The sequence below is a fragment of the Cetorhinus maximus genome, chromosome 5 (genome assembly GCF_964194155.1).
Source record: "Cetorhinus maximus chromosome 5, sCetMax3.hap1.1, whole genome shotgun sequence".
NCBI classification, from domain to species: Eukaryota; Metazoa; Chordata; class Chondrichthyes; order Lamniformes; family Cetorhinidae; genus Cetorhinus; species Cetorhinus maximus.
Genome location: NC_135883.1, coordinates 101,061,887 through 101,081,275, shown reverse-complemented (window position 1 = coordinate 101,081,275; position 19,389 = coordinate 101,061,887). Strand labels below are relative to the sequence as shown.

Sequence of the window (19,389 nt, the reverse complement as noted above, 5' to 3'; positions counted from 1 at the left end):
CCGGGGCATGCGTTAGAAACTGGAAGGAGCGAGTGGCTATGGTGAAAAGGAAACTGGGCATGTGGGAGCGACGCTCCCTCTCCATTGCGGGTAAGAACCTGGTCATCAGGTGTGAGGTACTCTCGCTGTTGCTGTACGTGGCGCAGGTCTGGCCCATTCCACACTCCTGCGCGATGGCGATCACTCGAGCCATCTTCCGCTTTATCTGGAGGTCGAAAATGGATCGTGTCTGCAGGGACGCGATGTACAAGCCTCTAGATAAAGGGGGAAAAAACGTGCCCAACATCGCCCTCATACTGATGGCCACCTTTGTGTGCGGCTGCATCAAGCGGTGCGTAGACCCTCAGTACGCAAACACCAAGTGTCACTACGTGCTGAGGTTCTACCTGTCCCCGGTGTTGCGAAGGATGGGTCTGGCCACGCTGCCGCGGAACGCTCCAAGTAGTTGGACCGTGCCGTACCACCTGTCCCTGGTGGAAAAATTTATGCAGAAAAACACCTTTGACCACAAGTCCATCAGGCAGTGGTCAGCACGTAACGTCCTAGAGGCCCTGAGGGAAAAGGAGAGGGTGGACCCTGTGGGATGGTTCCCCGAGCAGACTGTTAAAGTCATTTGGCAGAATGCCTCATCGCCAGAACTTTCCAACAAGCACCAAGACGTAGCTTGGCTGGTGGTGAGAAAGGCCCTCCCCGTCAAAATGAATCTATAAATACTGGAGGCAATGGCAACAATACTGAAAGAGTCCCTCAGGCTGATAAGCTATTCATTAGCACTGTTAGTATGTCCCCACACATTACACTCACTGCATGCACAGCATTCTGGTACCAGGCAAGAAAGCCTGCAACAATCTAGATAAAATATGGTGTTTCTTTTACAAATTTTGAATGGCATGTACTTTCCTTCAGGTGATTCCATGAATGAAGTTTAAAATTTGTGATTTTTTAAAAACAAACACTTTCAGAATGTTTAGCTTTTTTGGGAACTGTAACACGACCAGCAAGAAATCAATTGTTTTGCAAACTCTAGGACGCAGATCAATCGGTCATGTCCGATTTCATAGTTAACTGCTCGCGTGTTCTATTTTTGAGAACACTGTTAGATGTATTATTATTGGTATTATCAATGTTATAATAACAGGCATAATATTTCTTGTCTAATTACAGGATTAACTGCTTAATTCAGTAACTTGTTCTGCAGTCAAGACTATCAAAGATTTTCAATATATATTTCATCTTGTTTCTGATCATGAACGCTGATTGTAATATATTTATACAAATCATATTTTGATCCTTTTATTAGTTCTACAAAAACATTTGTATCCATTTGTTCTTAAACTGATTATTTCCTTTACATTGCACTTCAGAAATAACCAGTAAATTTGCAGTTGTTCAGTTGCTTTCCATCTTCTTAACAATGCACATTGTGTAAAGTAACCTTGCACAGGCATTTCAATGGACTATCTCTAATAGTACAGAATCTTGAAAACAGATGCTTATTTCCTAAGTTGGAAGGTCCTAATTTATTCAGGCCTGCAATGTGGCAGATATCTAATTCTTCTGGAGCAAATTCTGGCATCTTCCCCTTAAATGAAAGCACAGCTAATAAGTATCAGACTGCTTGCCCAAACTAACAGTGGCAATGTGAAATTTGTGCAGCTTGTACTGTTAATAGACTGTGATGCTCATCAGTTGCAAAAAGCTTCTAGACTTGGGTAGACTCCCACCAGCAGACCCATCAGGAATCCTCTGATCGGCTCTGCCTCCATGACAATACTCTCCAGGTGAGTTGTGACTATAATGTGAAATGCAGCCATTTCAGATAATGGGATAAGTGCAATCTCTGGCACTGCAAGTATATTCTGACCAGATAGTTATGCAGTATTAACATCCATAAAGTGCATAAGTAGTCACTGCTTACCACTCTTCTCATGTGGGTCAATAGGCCACTGCACCACATGGTTTGAATCCTATTCCAAAGAAATCCTATTTCATCAGCAGTCAATAATAAAAAACATTAACAAAAGTCTAGAAGCAGTTTAAATTCCTGTTCTCTTGAGCTTACATAAGAATCTACAGCACAGAAACAGGGCATTTGGTCCAACTGAACTATGCCAGCTTCGCAAAAGCCATCTTCTATCCCTCTTCATCTAATTTGTCTACCTTCTACTCCTTTCTCCCTCATGTACTTACCTGGCTTCCACTTAAATGCATCTATGCTACTTGCGTCAACTATTCCTTGTAGTAGCGAGTTCCGCATTCTTACTACTGTTTGGTTAAAGAAGTTGCTCCTGAATTCTCTTTAGATTAATTGGTGATTATTTTTAATTTTTAGCCATTATCTTTGGACACCCCCACATCTCTATATCTATCCTATTAAACCGTTCCAGGATTTTAAAGACCTCTATTAGGTCACCCCTCAGTCCTTCCATTTCTACAGAAAAGGATGCCAGCCTCTTCAGCTTTTCCTGATCAGAATAGCCTCTCAGTTTTGGAATCATTTTTGCCTACTTCACCAGTGCCTCGATATTCTTTTTGTAATTTGGAGACCGGACCAATGCACAGTACTTCATGGAGTCTAACCAAGGTTTGATACAAGTTTCATACAATTTCCTTGCTGTTCAATTCCATCCCCCTAGAAATAAACCCCATGCTTGGTTTGTTTTTTTGCGGTACTGCAAGTTCAACAGTGAAAGTGAAGCACAAAATAATGAATAAAAGCAAAAAATTAAAGTACTTAAAGATGATGAATGATTAGAAAATTGAACAGGCTTCTTTATGGGTGTGTGGTCTTTCTACTTAATTTTCCCAATGCATTGCAACTTAGTAAACCAATATGTCTAAGTGCAGGAACAGGAAAATCTATTGTTTTTCCAGAAAAAACTTGTAATGCTTTCAGAGCAAAGTATTTTAGATTTGGCAGAACTTACATACATTTTACCAAACATTTTTGAAGACTCTTTAAATTCATCAGTTTTCAATTTATAATTTATTAAGGAAAACATGGCAAACATATGATAGTCTTAAAAATAAACTGAACAAAGCTTGATTGAGGAATTATTTTAATTGCATGTACATCACAGTTGGTACTTCTCTAAGTGCAGCTCTTTTCTTACTTTTGACCATTACAGTTATGAGGGAACAAGAAATTTATATTTAATTATGCTGCTGGATCAGTGGAATTGCAGAAAAATATTAGGCTGCTTGGTTGACACTTAAATAGTCCAATTATCTGTTTAGTGTCATTTTTAAGTTTATATAATTTGCAGCTACATCTGCCTTTCTTTGATAACAATGGGAATTACATAAAGTATATACACTAGCAACATTAGCATCATATTCATGAGTTCGTATGTAACAAATCTGAGAAGATGACAAACTCCCATCACCTCTGCAAGTGAAAAAAACATGGCATGTTTTGCATATATCATCCAAAATATACAAGCATGAATTGTACTCACATGAAAATTCATGACATTAAATTAAAAAGCTGTGGAATACTTGACTCAATATCAATTAAAGAACTTATTGATTCACAACTTGTAATTCTATGAGTATAACGTATCAATATTAAATAAGATGCTTGAAGGCTTTGCATTTGGGAAATGTGAATTTCTTCACTTGTTGCTTCTTGCACTTTCATCCAGTCTGTTTCATTCACTCAGAAACGAATTGTAAAGGATCTAAAAAAAACAAGTTATTAAAAACAAAAAAAATCCATTCCAGAAACTCAATTTTTGTTGAATTATTCCTCGGGAGGTCTTATAATTCTGTATTACACAAGACATACAGTGAGGGATATCTTCTTGCTGTACATTAATAGTGACAAAAATGCTAGATGTATGTAAACAGGGGAGAAAGATCAATTGAATTGCTTTAGTTACTCATTCATGTGGGCATCACTGACTGGCATCTATTGCCCATCCCGTTGCCCTTGAGAAGGATGTGGCCACCTTCTTGAACCACTGGAGTTTGTGTGGTGAAGGTACTTCCACAGTGCTGTTAGGTAAAGAGTTCCAGGAGTTTGACCCAGTGACAATGAAGGACGGTGATATATTTCCATGTTGAATGCTGTGTGACTTGAGGGGTGCTTGGAGGTCGTAGTGTTTCCATGCACCTGATGTCCTTGTCCTTTTAAGTGATAGTGGTCGTTGAATTCAATGAAGAGTGCAGGAGGGAATGCCAGGAGCAGCACCGGGCATACCTAAAAATGAGCTGTCAAGCTGGTGAAGCTACAACACAGGACCACTTGCATGCCAAACAGCAGAAGCAGCATGCGATAGACAGAGCTAAGCGATCACACAAATAACAGATCAGATTTATGCTCTGCAGTCCTGCCACATCTAGTCGTAAAGGGTGGTGGATGATTAAACAACTAACTGGAGGAGGAGTCTCCACAAATATCCCCATCCTCCATGATGGGGGAGCCCAGCACATAGTGCAAAAAAACCAGGCTGACGCAATTGCAGCTATCTTCAGGCAGAAGTGCCGAGTGGATGATCCATCTCAGCCTCCTCCTGAGGTCCCCAGTGTCACAGATGCCAGTCTGCTGCCAATTTGATTCACTCCACTTGATATCAAGAAATGGCTGAAGGCATTGGATTTTTAAAAATTAATTTACAGGATGTAGACGTCACTGGCTAGGACAACAATTATTGCCCATCCCTAACTGCCCTTGAAAAGGTAGTGGTGTGCTGCCTTCATGACCGCTGTAGACCATGTGTTGTAGAAATACCCACAGTGCTGTGAGGAAGGGAGTTCCAGGAATTTGACTCAGTGACGGTGAAGGAACGGTGATATAGTTCCAGGTCAGGATGGTGTGTGACTTGGAGGGGAAATTGAAGGTGATTGTGTCCCCATGTATCTGCTGCCTTTGTCCTTCTAGGTGGTAGAGGTCATGGGTTTGGAAGGCGCTGTCGAAAGAACCTTGGTGCAGTGCATCTTGTGATGGTACACGCTGCTGGCACTGTACATCAGTGGTGGAGAGAGTGAATATTTGAAGTGATGGATGGGGTGCCAATCAAGTGGGTTGCTTTGACCTGGATGGTGTTGAGCTTCTTGAGTGTTGTTGGAGCTGTACTCATTCAGGCAAGTAGAGAGTATTCCATCACACTCCTGACTTGTGCCTTGTATATGGTGGACAAGCTTTGGGGAATCAGGAGGTGAGTTACTCTCCACAGAATTCCCAGCCTCTGACCTGCTCTTGTAACCACAGTATTTATATGACATTTCCAATTCAGTCTCTGGTCAATGGTAACCCCCAGGATGTTGATAGTAGGGTATTCAGCGATGGTAATGCCATTGAAATCAAGGGGAGATGGTTAGACTCCCTCTTGGTGGAGATGGTCATTGGCTGGTACTTGTGTGGCTCAAATGTTACTTGCTACTTATCAGCCCAAGCCTGAATATTGTGCAGGCCTTGCTGCATATGTACATGGACTGCTTCAGTATCTGACGAGTTGCGAATGGTGCTAAACATTCTACAATCATCTACAAACGTCCCCACTTCTGACCTTATGAATGGAGGGAAGGTTATTGATGAAGCAGCTGAAAATAGTTGGGCCTAGGACACTACCCTGAGGAACTGCTGCAGTGATTCCATGAATGAATAAAAAAGGCAGCATGGCAAGTTGCTGCAGTGCATCTTGCTGTGACTGTGTGCCAGTTGTCAAGGGATTGAATGTTCAATTATAGTGAACGGCTGTCAATCAAGGGGCTGCTTTGTCCTGGATAGTGTCGAACTTGTTGAGTTTTGTTGGAACTGCACTCATCCAGGCAAGTGGAGAGTATTTTGTCACACTCATGACTTGTGCCTTGAAGATGGTGGACAAGCTTTGGGGAGTCAGGTGAGTTATTCACCCCAGAATTCCAGAATGCAGTCACAGTATTTATATGGCTGGTCCAATTCAATTTCTAGTCAATGGTAAATCCTTGGGGTGTTTATTTTGGGTATTCAATGATGGCGATGCCATTGAACATCAAGGGGAGATAGGAATTGGATTCTGTCTTGTGGATTCTGTTCAGTGGACTGATCACCCGGGAATGAGCTCCTGTATGCAGTCTTACTAAGCAAATGGTGTTGTAAGTATATACTGTTGCTTAGTAGGTTAATAAAGGTTTTCAACATAAAGTGTATATTGTATCCAAAGTTTGTTTCGTATCATTAATACCTAGTAAGGGTTCCGGTTGCACGAGGAAAGTGAAGACCCTATGTTTAAGGGTCTTACAATGTTCAGGGCCGCCACTCTCAGCTCACCATTTGAATACAGCTCTTTTGCCCATGTTTGGATCAAGGCTGTAATGAAGTCTGCAGCTGAGTGATCTTGGCAGGGCTCAAACCGAGCATTGATGAGCAGCTTTTTGCTGAGTAAGGGCTGCTTGGTAGCAATGTTACCAGCACCTTCTACTACTTTGCTGATAACTGAGAGTAGACTGAGGAGCTGGTATTGGCCAGATTGGATTTGTCCTGCTTTTTGTGGACAGGACATACTTGGGCAATTTTCCACATTGCTGGGTGGGTGTCAATGATGTAGCTGTGCTGGAAAAGCTTGGCTAGAAGGCATGGCTGGTTCTGGAGCACAAGCCACCGGGATGTTGTCAGGACCCATAGCCTTTGCTGTATTCAGTGCCTTCAGCTGTTTCTTGATTTCACTTCTATTATCCTTGTACATTCTTCATCAACTACACTTGCATCTTTTAGCAAGTGAGCAAATTAGCTATGTAACTTTTAAGACAATTTATTTTAAGTTTAGGCTGAATCAGTTTCAGAAAATGCTCTAGTCAGAAATATGCATTCGATTTGTTAACAGGGACAGTGTGGCAGTGTGTTATGGAATTAAGTGGAAGCAAGGGAAGAGGTACTATAAATATTGCTCTGTTCAATTATTGTTTGTAAAACAGAATGGCTTTTTGATTTATATTTGGCCTTATCTAAGCAAAGTATTAATCAGCTTTCTGTCAGAAGATTGGAGAAGAACACATAGTGGCAAATGCTGAACTGCAATCTTCAGTTCACATAACAAAGGTTTCTTTGTAATGGGCTCTTTTCTCATGCTATTATAGAGTTAGATATTGCATGGTGAACCTAATTGTATGACTAGATTTGGGGCAGAATTTTTCAGTTGACGGGTGGGCTTGGCAGGAGCAGGTGGGGGTGGTCGCGGAGCCGATCACCACTTGCGGTCAGCTCCGCGCTGCCATTTTACGCGGGTGGGCCAATTAAAGCCAGCGCAGTGTAATACGCGAGCGGTAGTGCTCAGCGCTACCTGTGCGAGCGGGGGGAGGAGGGAGAGTCGGGGCCAGCGCTCTTTCGCACATGCGCGCGAAAGAGCGCTTCAATCTCCCTGAGGCATGGAGCTTAATTTGTCCGCCAGTGTGCAATAGTGGTCGTGGCCCAATTGCGGGCGGCGGTTGGCTGCCCGACTGTCCCCGTGGAGCCCGCCCGACAAGGGCAAAATTCTGCCTTATATGTTTCAAAAAGGTCACCTCTCATTCTTCTAAACTCCAATGAGTTTAGAAGACTCAGCCTCTCCTCATAAGAAAATTTCTCCATACCCGGGATCAACCTAGTACACCTTCTCTGGACTGCTTTCAATACCAGTATATCTTTCCTTAGATAAGGGGACCAAAACTGTTCACAGTTTCTAGGTGTGGTCTAACTAGTGCCTTGTAAAGTTTTAGCAAGACTTTCCTATTTTTATACTCCATTCCCTTTGAAATAAAGGACAACATTCCATTTGCCTTCCCTATTACCTGTTGAACTTGTGTGCTAGCTTCTTGTGATTCATGCATGAGGACCCCCAAATTCCTCTGTGCTGCAGCTTTCTGCAGTCTTTCTCCATTTAAATAATATTCTTCCTGCCAAAGTGCATAACCTCACATTTTCCCACATTATATTCCATCTGCCAAGTTTTTGCCCACTCGCTTAACCTGTCTATATCCCTCTGTAGACTCTTTGGGCGGAATTTTCCGAGCCTCTGGCGGCGGGCATGATAGGCAGCGTGCGCGGAAAATATGGCACGACATGCTTCATGATGGGACGAGGCATGTCGCGATCGTCCGCTCATCCCGCCGAAAGTGGGCCGTGTTTCCTGCCATCGGTCGGCGGGGAGCTAATTGTAATACATCAGCATATAATTAAAAGGCCACCCCGCCGTATTATCCGTCCACATCGGCGGAAAGCACGCCGACGTGTTTCACAACAGCACACAGGCAATGTGCACTTGGCAGCCTTCACTTTGGAGGAAATTAGGTGAGTGAGCAGCAGCGTTCTCCACAGCTCACCTGTTTTTTTACAGGCCTCAGGGGCGCTGGCGGCAAGTACTGGCCAGCCTCAGAGGCGACTGCTGAGCGGGGTGGATGTCCAGGGGCAAGTGCTGGCCAGCCTCGGAGGCAACTGATGAGTGGGGTGGATGTCCGGGGGTAAGTGCTGGCCAGCCTCGGAGGCGACTGCTGAGAGAGGCGGGGTCAAGTGCTGCCCTGGCGCTGCATCCCATGCACAGGCAATCGAGGTGGGGGTCCGGGTAAACGAGGGAAATGGCTACGCATTAGAGATACCTGTATAAACTGACCATGCCTCTGCAACCGAGACAGATCAGACGCAGCCACAGTGGTATGATGTGGGGTCGGGCTCCTAGCCTGCCCGCCAATGCACTCAACGTGGTGGCACCAAAGGGCCACCAAGTGCTTCATAACTTAGCTCCCCACCCCCACCCCGGCACAGACTTCAAATCCATCGCCACTTTATTGGACTGCGGAGCAGTTGGACTGCACATGTTGTACAATCTCCTCACCAATGCTTACCTTGTAGCAGTCACTGCTGGAGGCGCTCACAGTCCCTTGTAATCTCAGCATCCTGGTTTGGACCAGTGTCCCCCATGTCACAGGTTGACAGGGCAGCCAGGCAGTGCACTCATCTCTTGGCCATCCAAAGGGTGACCAGCACTCTTTGGGAAGCATTAAGGGGCAGTTACACAGGGCCAGGAAAGGTGCTAAGTACAGCCATAATAACCACGTTTCTCTCTCTTTCATACTGCAGGAGGACCATGTCAGGATCATGGATCCTGGTGACCTAGCTGTATGCCTGATGGCCTACAGAGACCATAGAAGACTGAGGAGAGAGTGACTGAGGCTTCTGGCTGCGCAAAGGCGGGAGCAGCAACCTCATGAAGGGGCAGTAGGAGCTCCTGCACATGCTGCCCAGGAGCGACAGTGAGCCATGGCTGATTGGCGACTAGTGATACCCAGGGTCTATAGATGCCACCTGCCATTCCTGCAGATAACTGAGAACCAGTGTCACCGATGACTACGAATGTCTTTGAACTGGTGGCTCAGATCTGCCACTTACTGCAAGACTTGGCGCCAAGGAGACATGGAGGGCATCCACTGCCAGTGGTTGTGAAAGTGACCGCGGCGTTCAATTTCTATGCCAGTGGCTCCTTTCAGCGCTCCACAGGTGACCTCTGTGGGATTTCACAACCCGCTACCCACAAATGCATCTATGAGGTCACAATGCCATCTTCTCCATGGCACACAACTTTGTGCATTTCTCCTAGGACTGGGACAGCCAGGATGCAAGGGCCATTGGATTCACCCTGATCTCGGGATTCCCACAGGTGCAGGGTGTGATTGACTGCACTCGTGGTGCTCAGGTCTCCATCGCTATAGTCGCTGGAATTCATCAAGCACAAGGGCTTCCACTCACTGAACATGCAACTGGTATGCACCACCAGAAATGCATCGTGCAGGTGTGCACACAGTTTCCAGGGAGTGCGCAGATCCCTGCAGTCTTCCAGGGTCTACAGAGGCTGCAGTATTGGCTCCTTGGGGACAAGGGCTACCCGCAGAGGCCATGGCTGATGACACCCATGCAGTGGCCTCAGACTGCAGCAGAGCAACGCTATAATGAGGCTCATGCAGCAGCTTGCTTGGAGTAGACCATAGTGAGCTGAAGATGCGGTTCCTGTGCCTGGACTGGTCTGGTGGAGCCCTGCAATACAATCCTCAGAAGGTGTCAAGCATTGGTGTTGTCTGCTACACCCGTTACAACTTGGCACTCCAACAGGGAGATGAACTGCCTGAGAAAGAGATGGAGGAGCTGGAGGTATCCTTGGATGAGGAGGATGCCAATGGGGATGAGGGTGAGGGGTTCCTTGGTGGTAACGATGATGGAGATGGGGATAGATGAGGGCGGCATGCACGGGAGGCCCTCATAACTGCCAGATTTGTGGAGGATGATGACAACATGCAATGAGGTGTCCCCATAGATCCTCACATCGCAGTTGTGAATGTTTGACTCCAGTCTGGCTTATGAAAGCATCAATACCCTCCTTGAGAATGCTCCTGTCATGGAGGTGCAGTGGAGACCTTAGTAGTCGGTCGATCGCAGGAGGATGATGACAACATGCAGTAAGGGCACTCCATGGATCTTCACATGGCCTCTGAGAATGTCTGACTCCTGTCTGGCCGAGGGCAGCTTGCTCACACTCCATGATCAGGGCCATCTCAGAGACGCAGCCATGAAACTTTAGATGCATCTGATGCTGTGTCCGTCTTCAGCACCAAAACCCTTCAGGAGCTCGTGCACAGCATCACTGGTCGCAGATACTGGTGTGATGGGGGCCAGCCCCACATTAAAGGTGCTGAGAACACAGAGAGAGAATGAGAGGACTCTGTGGTGCCTGCCCACTACAGTCTGGCAACAATAACCAGCACCGCCAATGTGCCGATGTGCAGGCATCAGTAATGTTTGCAGGGAGCGTGAGGCTGGACCATCATCGTGGTCTGAAGGCTGCACAGAGCACAGGGAAGAGGCCCTGGACTGAGACACCTGCCTTTTATCATGTGCAGACAGGTTTCATATCTCAGTGACAAGAACACTGCTCATCAGAACAAGGAGCCATTGGCAAGGGGACATTCTTAGGAGTTTATTGACAATAGTGAACCGTATGTACAAGTGATTAACACCCGTGCCCAGGCTGTGCAACTACTTTTACCTAACTGCCGCCAAGTCTTGGTGCTCCCTGGACATCCACAGCGGAGGTGGAGGCAGCCTGCTGACTGTGACACCCTGTCTTTGATGACTTTGTCGGATGTCCTCTGGAGGGCGAAGACTTGGTGGGCCCAGGCCTTCTTTCGGGGTCCTGCTATGTGGCAGTGGCACCCTCCTTCGCCTGTGAAGCTGGAGCTGCGGCGATCAGAGAAAGAGGGGGTTCGGATGGGCCAGAGACTCCCAGAGTCACCTGGGTGGGCAGCCATGAGAGTGCACCTGCTGATCTTCCTCCCGATGGGTGCTCAAGGGCTGCTGGCAGACTCCGTGAGTGGAAGGCGTAGCTGGAGTGAGATCGAGCTGCCCAGTACCCCTCTCACGTACACACTGTTGGAGGCCAACTAAGCCCACACAGCTGTGCAGGAGTGACTTCCTGGATCAAGGTCTCCATGGCAGCCACCATCCTGCCAGTGTTGACCTCGGTATGTGGTAATGCTGGTGCTATCACCTCAGCCTGAAGACGGACGGACTCCTCCATCATGCCTTGCTATCTGAGGAGTGCAGCAGACATCCCTTTCTGTTGTTCCCTAGCTTGCCTTTGCAGCTGCAGCAACTGTGACATAACCAAGTCCAGAGGCTCGTCATCTGACTCGGACTCAGCAACGTTCTGGCCTCCAGCAATCCTCCGAGTGCCGGAGACCTGGGAAGTCCCTGCCTCCGCCTGCTGTGGATCAGAAAGTGTGATGTGCTCACCAGATTGTGATCCCGAGGCTGCTCTAAAGTTAGGTCCCACCGAGGTGTGCGTATCTGCGCTGGTGGAGGGTGTGGGTGAGCGCTGTGACGGGACTTCAGGGAGGGTGCCTCTAGATTCCTCTTTAGAGGTTTCTTCAGGGCTTGATTGGAGGCTCTGGGTCATGGACTCTGTCGGCTGTTTGGCAGATGTGCCTGCAAAAGCAAGGGGAGATAATTAGTGCATGGCAGTGGCCTGTGAAAAAGGACACATCACTCATGTGTGGTTGTCGGATGGATGTTGCACTGCTGCATTCTCACTTGGTAGAGCAGTGCCGATCTCATCACCAGCACAGGGCCTCAGCTATCGCCAGCCTGCTGGATGGTTCTGTTTTCGAATTCTGTCAGAACTTTTATCTCCGGCATCCCTCCACCTGTCTGCGACCGTTTCCTCCTGTTTTGGGCCAGTTTGTCCTGCATGGATAGAGATGGGGAGAGTGCATCAGGATGCCTACTGGGCCAGGTTATAAGTATGCCTGGCCTGTGTGGGTGGTGAGTGCTCCCATGGATGGGATGAGGACAATGACAGTGTGTGTGAAACAGTGAATGGTGATGTCCCTTTCACTGGCAGGGAGTGAGGGCCCTATGGATGTGTGATGGGTTTGTGAGCGTGTGAGCTGTGAATGATGAAAATAGTGAATGACCCTCACGGAAGGGATCTGATTGTTCATCCTTTTGCGGCACTGGGTGGGTGTCCTCCACTGCAGGCCATTTGCGCTGACCACCGCCTCCCAAGCCAGGTCGGTGTCTTTGCTGCCCATCCTGAGGCCAGAGCAGGGGTGGTAGAACATATCCAGGCGGGCCTCCACAGCATCCAGCAGTCTCTCGAGGGACCCATCATTGAAGCGGGAGGCTTTGCTGGCCATGTCTCCCGGGCAGAGATGGTGAGCTGGTGGTGATGAGTGCTTTGGCTTTTAAAGATGGTGGCCGGCGTGTTGCAACAGCGGGGTGATGGTGGGCGGGCAAATGGGAGCCTGCTCGCCATGGAAACAGCATGTATCGAGGGAGTGAATAAATAATGAGGCGGGCTTGGGACGACACGGTGTGAAAACCCGCCACTTTCATCGACGGGAAGGACTCCGTTTTTCCCGTCCGCTACCACACTTAGTGCAATTCTGGGAAAATACCGCAGCCTGTGTCATCCTCACCACTTGCCTTCTCACTTATTTTTGCGTCATCCGCAAACTTGGCAATAGTACATTCACTTCCCGCATCCAAGTCATTAATATATATTGTAAATAATTGTGGCCCCAGCACTGATCCCTTTGGCACTTAACTAGTTACAGGTTGCCATCCCCCTTATCCCAACTATCTGGCTTCCATGAGTTAGCCAATCCTCTATCCATACTAATATACTACCTCCAACAACATGGGCTCTTATCTTATTAAGTAGCCTTATGTGCAGTACCTTACTGAATGCCTTTTGGAAATCCACATATATTACATCCACTGGTTCCCCTTTATCTATCCCGCTTGTTACCTCCTCAAAGAATTCTAATAAATTTGTCAGGCATGATTTCCCCTTTATCAAGCCATGCTGACTCTGCTTGATTATATTATTTTTTTCTAAATGCTCTGCTATTACATCCTTTATAATAGACTCTAACATTTTCCCAATGACAGATGTTAAAAAGGATGTTACATTGGCAGTTTTCCAATCCTCTGGAACTTTTCCAGAATCTAAGGATTGTTGGAAGATTGCTACCAGTGCATCCATTATCTTTGTAGCTACTTCCTTTAATATCCTAGGATGCAATCCGTTAGGTCCAGGGGACTTATCGGCCTTTAGCCCCATAAGTTTCCCTAGTACTTTTTCTCCAGTGATAGTTATTGTATTTATTTTTATTTATGTCTTTGGTCTGAAGTGGTTATCCTTGAATGACTCTTCCGAGAGATTTTCTCTCATGCTGCTGGAAAATGCCAGCTGTGGGGTTGGAAGTCTTACTGGATTAATAATGGCATGTTGCAGAGAGAATGGATTTCTGAACAGGCCTGAAGCCTGTCTGCCAATTCAGGTGAATGCAAAAATAAATCCAAGGCATGTTTTTGAAGAAGGACAGGAAGATCTCTGGGTTCCAAGCTAACATCCCTCAGCCACCACTTGCTATTTACAAATTGGCTACTGTGTTTGCCTGTAAAACAACAGTGACTACAATCAAAAGCAATTCATTGAGTATAAAAACATTCCTCCGTCGGGGGAGTTGTGTGGGGGTGGGCGTGAACCCAATCGGTGCCCCCGATCAAGTCCATGCCGCCATTTTATGTGGGTGGGCCAATTAAGGCCCGCCCATCGTGACACGCGCCCAGAAGTGCTGAGTGCTCCCTGTGTGGGCGGGGATTCTCTGAGTGATTCCCTGCACTCTTTTGTGCATGCGCGTGAAAAAGCGCAGAGATCTCCCTGAGGCACCTTTTTGGTGCCTCAGGGAGATTTGTTTCAGAGTTAAACTTTTAAATAAAGGTTTTTAAAACTTTTAAAACATGTCCCCTCATGTGACACTATCACAGGTGCTGGGACATGTCAAAGAATAAACGCATAAACTTTTATTAGATTTTAAACACTTCATGAAACCCCATCCCACCCATGGATGACGTTTCATGAAAAACGCTGGGCTCTTTGCCTGCCCACCAACCTTAAGGTTGGATGGGCAGCTCAATAAATTGAGTTAATTAGGTTTTCAATGGCCTTAATAGGCCTTTGACAGTTCGGCGGGCATGCAGCCAAGTCGGCTGCATGCCCGCCGAACTGAAAATCTACATGATGTGCGGTGACGTCGGGACGCCTGCCCGCGGGCCCCACCCCCCTGCTCACCGACTGGAAGATGTTGCCCTTGGATATTCTGAGGATGCGAAAGACAATATATAAATGCAAGTTCCTTCTTTATACCAAAACATCCTGAAAGTTACATACTGCAAGTTTAGCAACTTGAGAAGGAAAACACTGGAGTCCTTTTTGGGTTTACTCACATGCTTCCTAATAAAACATAAGGGGACTGCAATTCATTGGATTCTTTCAGGCCTGGGACAGAATTTTACAGCGGAGGAATTTTATGGCAGGTCCTGTCGAAGTCAATGGAATTTTGAATGGCTCACCGCATTTTATGGTCCCACCTCTGCCCCAACGGAGCCGTAAAATTTCACCCCTGAGCTGGATTACAACAGGAAAGTGGTAAAAGCCCAGCAGAATTCTAGCTCCATGGGGCAGAATTTTCCATGTGGCAGAATTTTCCATGTGGCATGTGGGAGTGGGCCCCGCACATCTGCGCGTAAAATGACGTGTGTTGACATTGGGCAAGCGCCGCGATGTCACCGCATGCCACCGTGATATTTCACTGGGGGTCGCGTGATGATGTCCGACGCACGCCTGTCACTAATTAACAGGCCACTTAAGGTCGGCGCACGGGCGCAACGGGCAGGACGCATTTGTCTTAACCTCATCCACGAGCGGGATAAGAGGGCTCACTAGGGTCTCGTGTGTGCACAGTCAAGCAGTACTTCAAAACGCATACCAGCTGCTTTTTCTGGACTCTTAACCTTTAGGTCAGCACTCTGCAGTGAGTAATCTTTTCTAGGCCTGCAGGTTTCAGGAAGCCTTCCCTTAGCCTGGGAATGGGAGATGAACTGTCCACTGGAGGCAGCTCCTCTAAGCAGGAAGGGAGGGCTAGAAGGGGGAGGAGGCCAGGAGTGCACATTCAGCCTCCAGGGGAGCCATCTTTGGGAGGACAAGCGCAGGCAGAAGGGGTGCAGGGCCAAGAGGTAGTCCAAGGCAGAAGGGGCTGCAGAAGACGCCACTATCCTGCTGTCAGGGTATACAGGCGGCGAAGCAGCTACCTCAATATGTCTGAGGTGCAGTGCTGAAGGAAGCTCCGTCTCTCAAGGGAGGCAGTCAACTATATCCGTCAGATGATAGGGCTTGAGATCTCCACTAACTTTGTGGGTGGACAGCCCATGCCAGTGGCTCTGAAGGTCACAGCTGCCCTCAACTTCTATGCCTCTGGCTCCTTCCAGGGGTCGGTGGATGATCTTTGCGGTCTCCCAATCAGCTGTCCACACTTGTGTCAAGCAGGTTACAGATGCTCTGTTCAAGTGTGCATTGACCTTCATCCACTACCGTTGGGACCAGGCAAGCCAGACACAGCGAGCCAGAGGCTGGCTTCCCCTGCATCCAGGGTGCAATAGACTGCATACATGGCCACCAAGGCGCCAGCAGGTGAGCCCGGTGCCTTCATCAACAGGAAGGGCTTCCACTCCATGAACGTGCAGATAGTGTGTGATCACAGGATGCAGATTTTACAAGTCTGTGCAAGGTACCCAGGCAGCTCTCACGACGCCTACATCCTCAGACACTCCCTAGTGCCAGGGCTCTTCAGTGCTCCAGCCCGGCTTGATGGATGGCTGCTGGGTAACAAGGGCTATCCCCTCAGAAGGTGGTTCATGATGCCTCTCCGCCAACCAAGAACAGAAGCTGAGCAGCGGTACAATGGGAGCCATGCCTCCACAAGGGCTGTGGTGAAGAGAACCATTGGTCTTCTCAAGATGCACTTCTGGTGCCTGGACCACTGAGGGGGCGGACTCCAGTAACCCCCAGATCTTGTGTCGGTGATAGTGGTTTCATGCTGCGCTCTCCACGATCTTGCACTGGAAAGGTGGGACGCTGTGGGCAATGAAGACATTGATGCAGTGGCTGTGGCTGCACACGATGAGTCCAGCAGTGAGTCTGAGGATGAGCATGCACAGGGAAATGCTGAGGGGGTAGACGCTGACCCGGGCATACTCCAGGGAGGCAGGAACACCCGGGAGGCTTTAATCCAATGAACTTTCAGCTAGCACACCACAGATGGACCACTAGGACAAGCCTGGGCTGTAGGCTCGATACTTGACATCTAAGTACAAAATCTGCCAGGTTAGGAACAGTCACTAAGGGCCTTGTTAATAAAGCTGAATGTCCAACAAAGCACTCATTACAGTTTTGGAAACCATACACATGCAGAAGAAAAGAGGCACCCTCAGCCATGGAGACATCTGAATTTATTCTGTCAAGCAATCCAACTTATTCCAAAAAAAAGAGAATAGTGTTACCAACAAAGCAAATCATAAGGACTCCATCTCGGGCCAACACAAAAACACCAGTGAAAAAACCATGTTGTGCCTAAGGTGCCTTATGTTTTCATTTCCGAGTACTACTTCTTGATGCTGCCCCATCACTCAGAGTGTCATTTGAGACAGCCTGCTGACTCTGCTGTCCTATTGGCCTTGATGACCTTGGCGGTCGTCCTCTGGCTCGTGGAGCCTGTGCTGGCCCCGCCTGGGACGGAGCTGCCAGTTCCACAGCTGGCATCTCCCCAGTCATTGCAGCCTCACCAGATGCTATGGTCACTGGGAGAGGGGCAGGGGAGCTATCGCCCTCAACTGGAGGACCCTGAGAGGTGCGCACCGAGACGCCAGGCTGCACCGATGTGAGGTCACTTCGGTCCTCCCTGCCAACTGTGGATGGACGGGCACTGAGCTGGGAAAGTTGATGCCCAAACCATCACCCACTGACTACTGATGTGAGGGCTTGCTGGTCAGAGCGCATCCCCAGGAAGCCCTGACAGGTCTCCTGGAGTAGACTCTCCACGAGTCGCCACTCTCTCCATGGAGGTTGCATGGCACTCGAACATGTGGCTCATTGCTTCGGCGATCGTCCGCATAGACTCCTCCACCATGGAGACCAAGCCAAGAATAGCCTCATGTATCTCCCCCAGATGCTCCCGTACATCCGGCTGCATTTCCTGCACCTGCTGCGTCGCGGACAACTCCAGAGCCATACCATCAGGCACCGACTGAGCATGTGCGTGGTCCCCTGCAGTCCTCCAACTGCTAGCGCACTCTGTTTCTGCCAGCTCCTCCAGCGACTGTGAAGAGCCCTCACCGCTATGCCCCAGGACATTAGCTGATGTTCGAATTCCCACCGAGGTGCTAGTATCTGCGCTGGTGCCTGCCTCGCAGAAATGGTGTGATGCCGGTGAGATTTCAGGCCCTTCAGATGTGAGAGCGGGCCTCTGCTGCTCCTCCTCCCAGCCCTGCTCTGCTGATGCTGAAAGGAAGAACAAGGATAGTGGATCAGTTAACGTGGAGACAACGTCAAAGTGCATCCCTGTCCCCTGGATCATTATGCACTCATCCTTCCATAACCAATGGTCAGGCCATGTTGCAAAATTAAATCAATTAACGTTCAGCACTGCCATGGCTGTTGGGAGAACAATGCTGACCTCACTGTTGGTCATAAATACCTGGCCGTGGCACCCCAGCCTCACCGACACCAGTGGACCTTGGCACATGGCGCTTCTCCAGATCCAGGGCCTCCTGCTCGAAGTGGCTAAGAATGGCGATCTGCGCCTGGCCGCCGCCAGTCCTCACATGCTCTGCCGCATTATGAGCATTCTTCTCCTGAAAATGAGAGACGAGCATTGATTAGTGAAAATTGCACATGGACTCTCTTGGCGCACGGCCCACCCCAACCAGAGTGGGACATTACAGGGCACCAGAGCCTCCTCGCCCTGCTGCTGTCGAACACTCACACAAAGATGCTAGGCCTGCTCCACAGCCCCTCACCCCCAGCTTGCACACATGCTGCCTACATCACATTAGGCACCACATGGTATATCCTTCCATAGCAAGGAGGCGCAAGCAAGTGGAGCGCAGAGTGTAGCAGATGGTTTGTTGCCACGCCACCTTGAAGCTCCCCTCCCAGCATGTCATCATCCTGACTTGAACATGTCCTGGAGCTCAAACACAGCGCCTAGGTGCAGCTCCTCCAGGTTGTCTCCAATCCAGTCATGTGGGACACAGTGGGCAGAATCTTCCCCTTGGATGGCGGGCGGGCCCCACTGGCTTGGCAGCGGGCGGGCAGCCGACCCCCGCCATTGAAACGGGGCCCGCCGCCATTTTGAGTGGGCGGGCCAATAAAGGCTCGCCCAGCAGCATCCCCAACGGGAAGCGCTATGTGCTTCCTTTGTGGGGGGGGGGAGGGATTCCCCAGCTGTCAAAGTGTGCTCTTTCGCGCATGCGTGCGTAAGAGCGCACTTCTCCCTGAGACAAAATCCTGTCTCAGGGAGAATACTGACAGTCCGAAAATTTAAAAATTATTAACATGTTCCCCTCATGTGACAATGTCACACGAGATGGGACATGTTAATAAAGACCACATAAACTTTATTAATTTTTAAAAATACGGACATGAAACTTCATCCCGCCAGTGGATGAAGTTTCATCAATAATCTGGAGCCCGCTAGGGCTCCTGGCCTGCCCGCCAGCCTTAAGGTTGTACGGGCAGGTCTTTAATTACTTTAACTAGCCTGTCAATGGCCTCAATTGGCCATTGACAGGTCGGCGGGCGGACAGCCGAATCGCCGAGGGGAAAATCCTGGCCAGCATAACACATGCTGCGGGGGCAATACACATCTCTTCATCACCCTCTTAGGCTGACTTCAGCATGGGCAGTATTTGCTTGCCCACCCAGCAAAGGACAAATGCAGTCACTACACTCAGACTTTGTGGGGGGGGAGTGGGGGAGCGGGCAGCAGAGGGGTAAGCAAACCTGCTGGGTTACGTGACCAATGCCAACATGGTACTCACCA

At 48.5% G+C, this 19,389-nt stretch overlaps 1 protein-coding gene across 1 annotated transcript in view; it reads right to left on the bottom strand.

Moving 5' to 3' along the window:
• The window catches only part of LOC144680831 (uncharacterized), a 108,580-nt gene that overhangs the window by 12,092 nt on the left and 77,099 nt on the right, over positions 1 to 19,389 (bottom strand). The gene's annotated exons all lie outside the window — the stretch shown is intronic.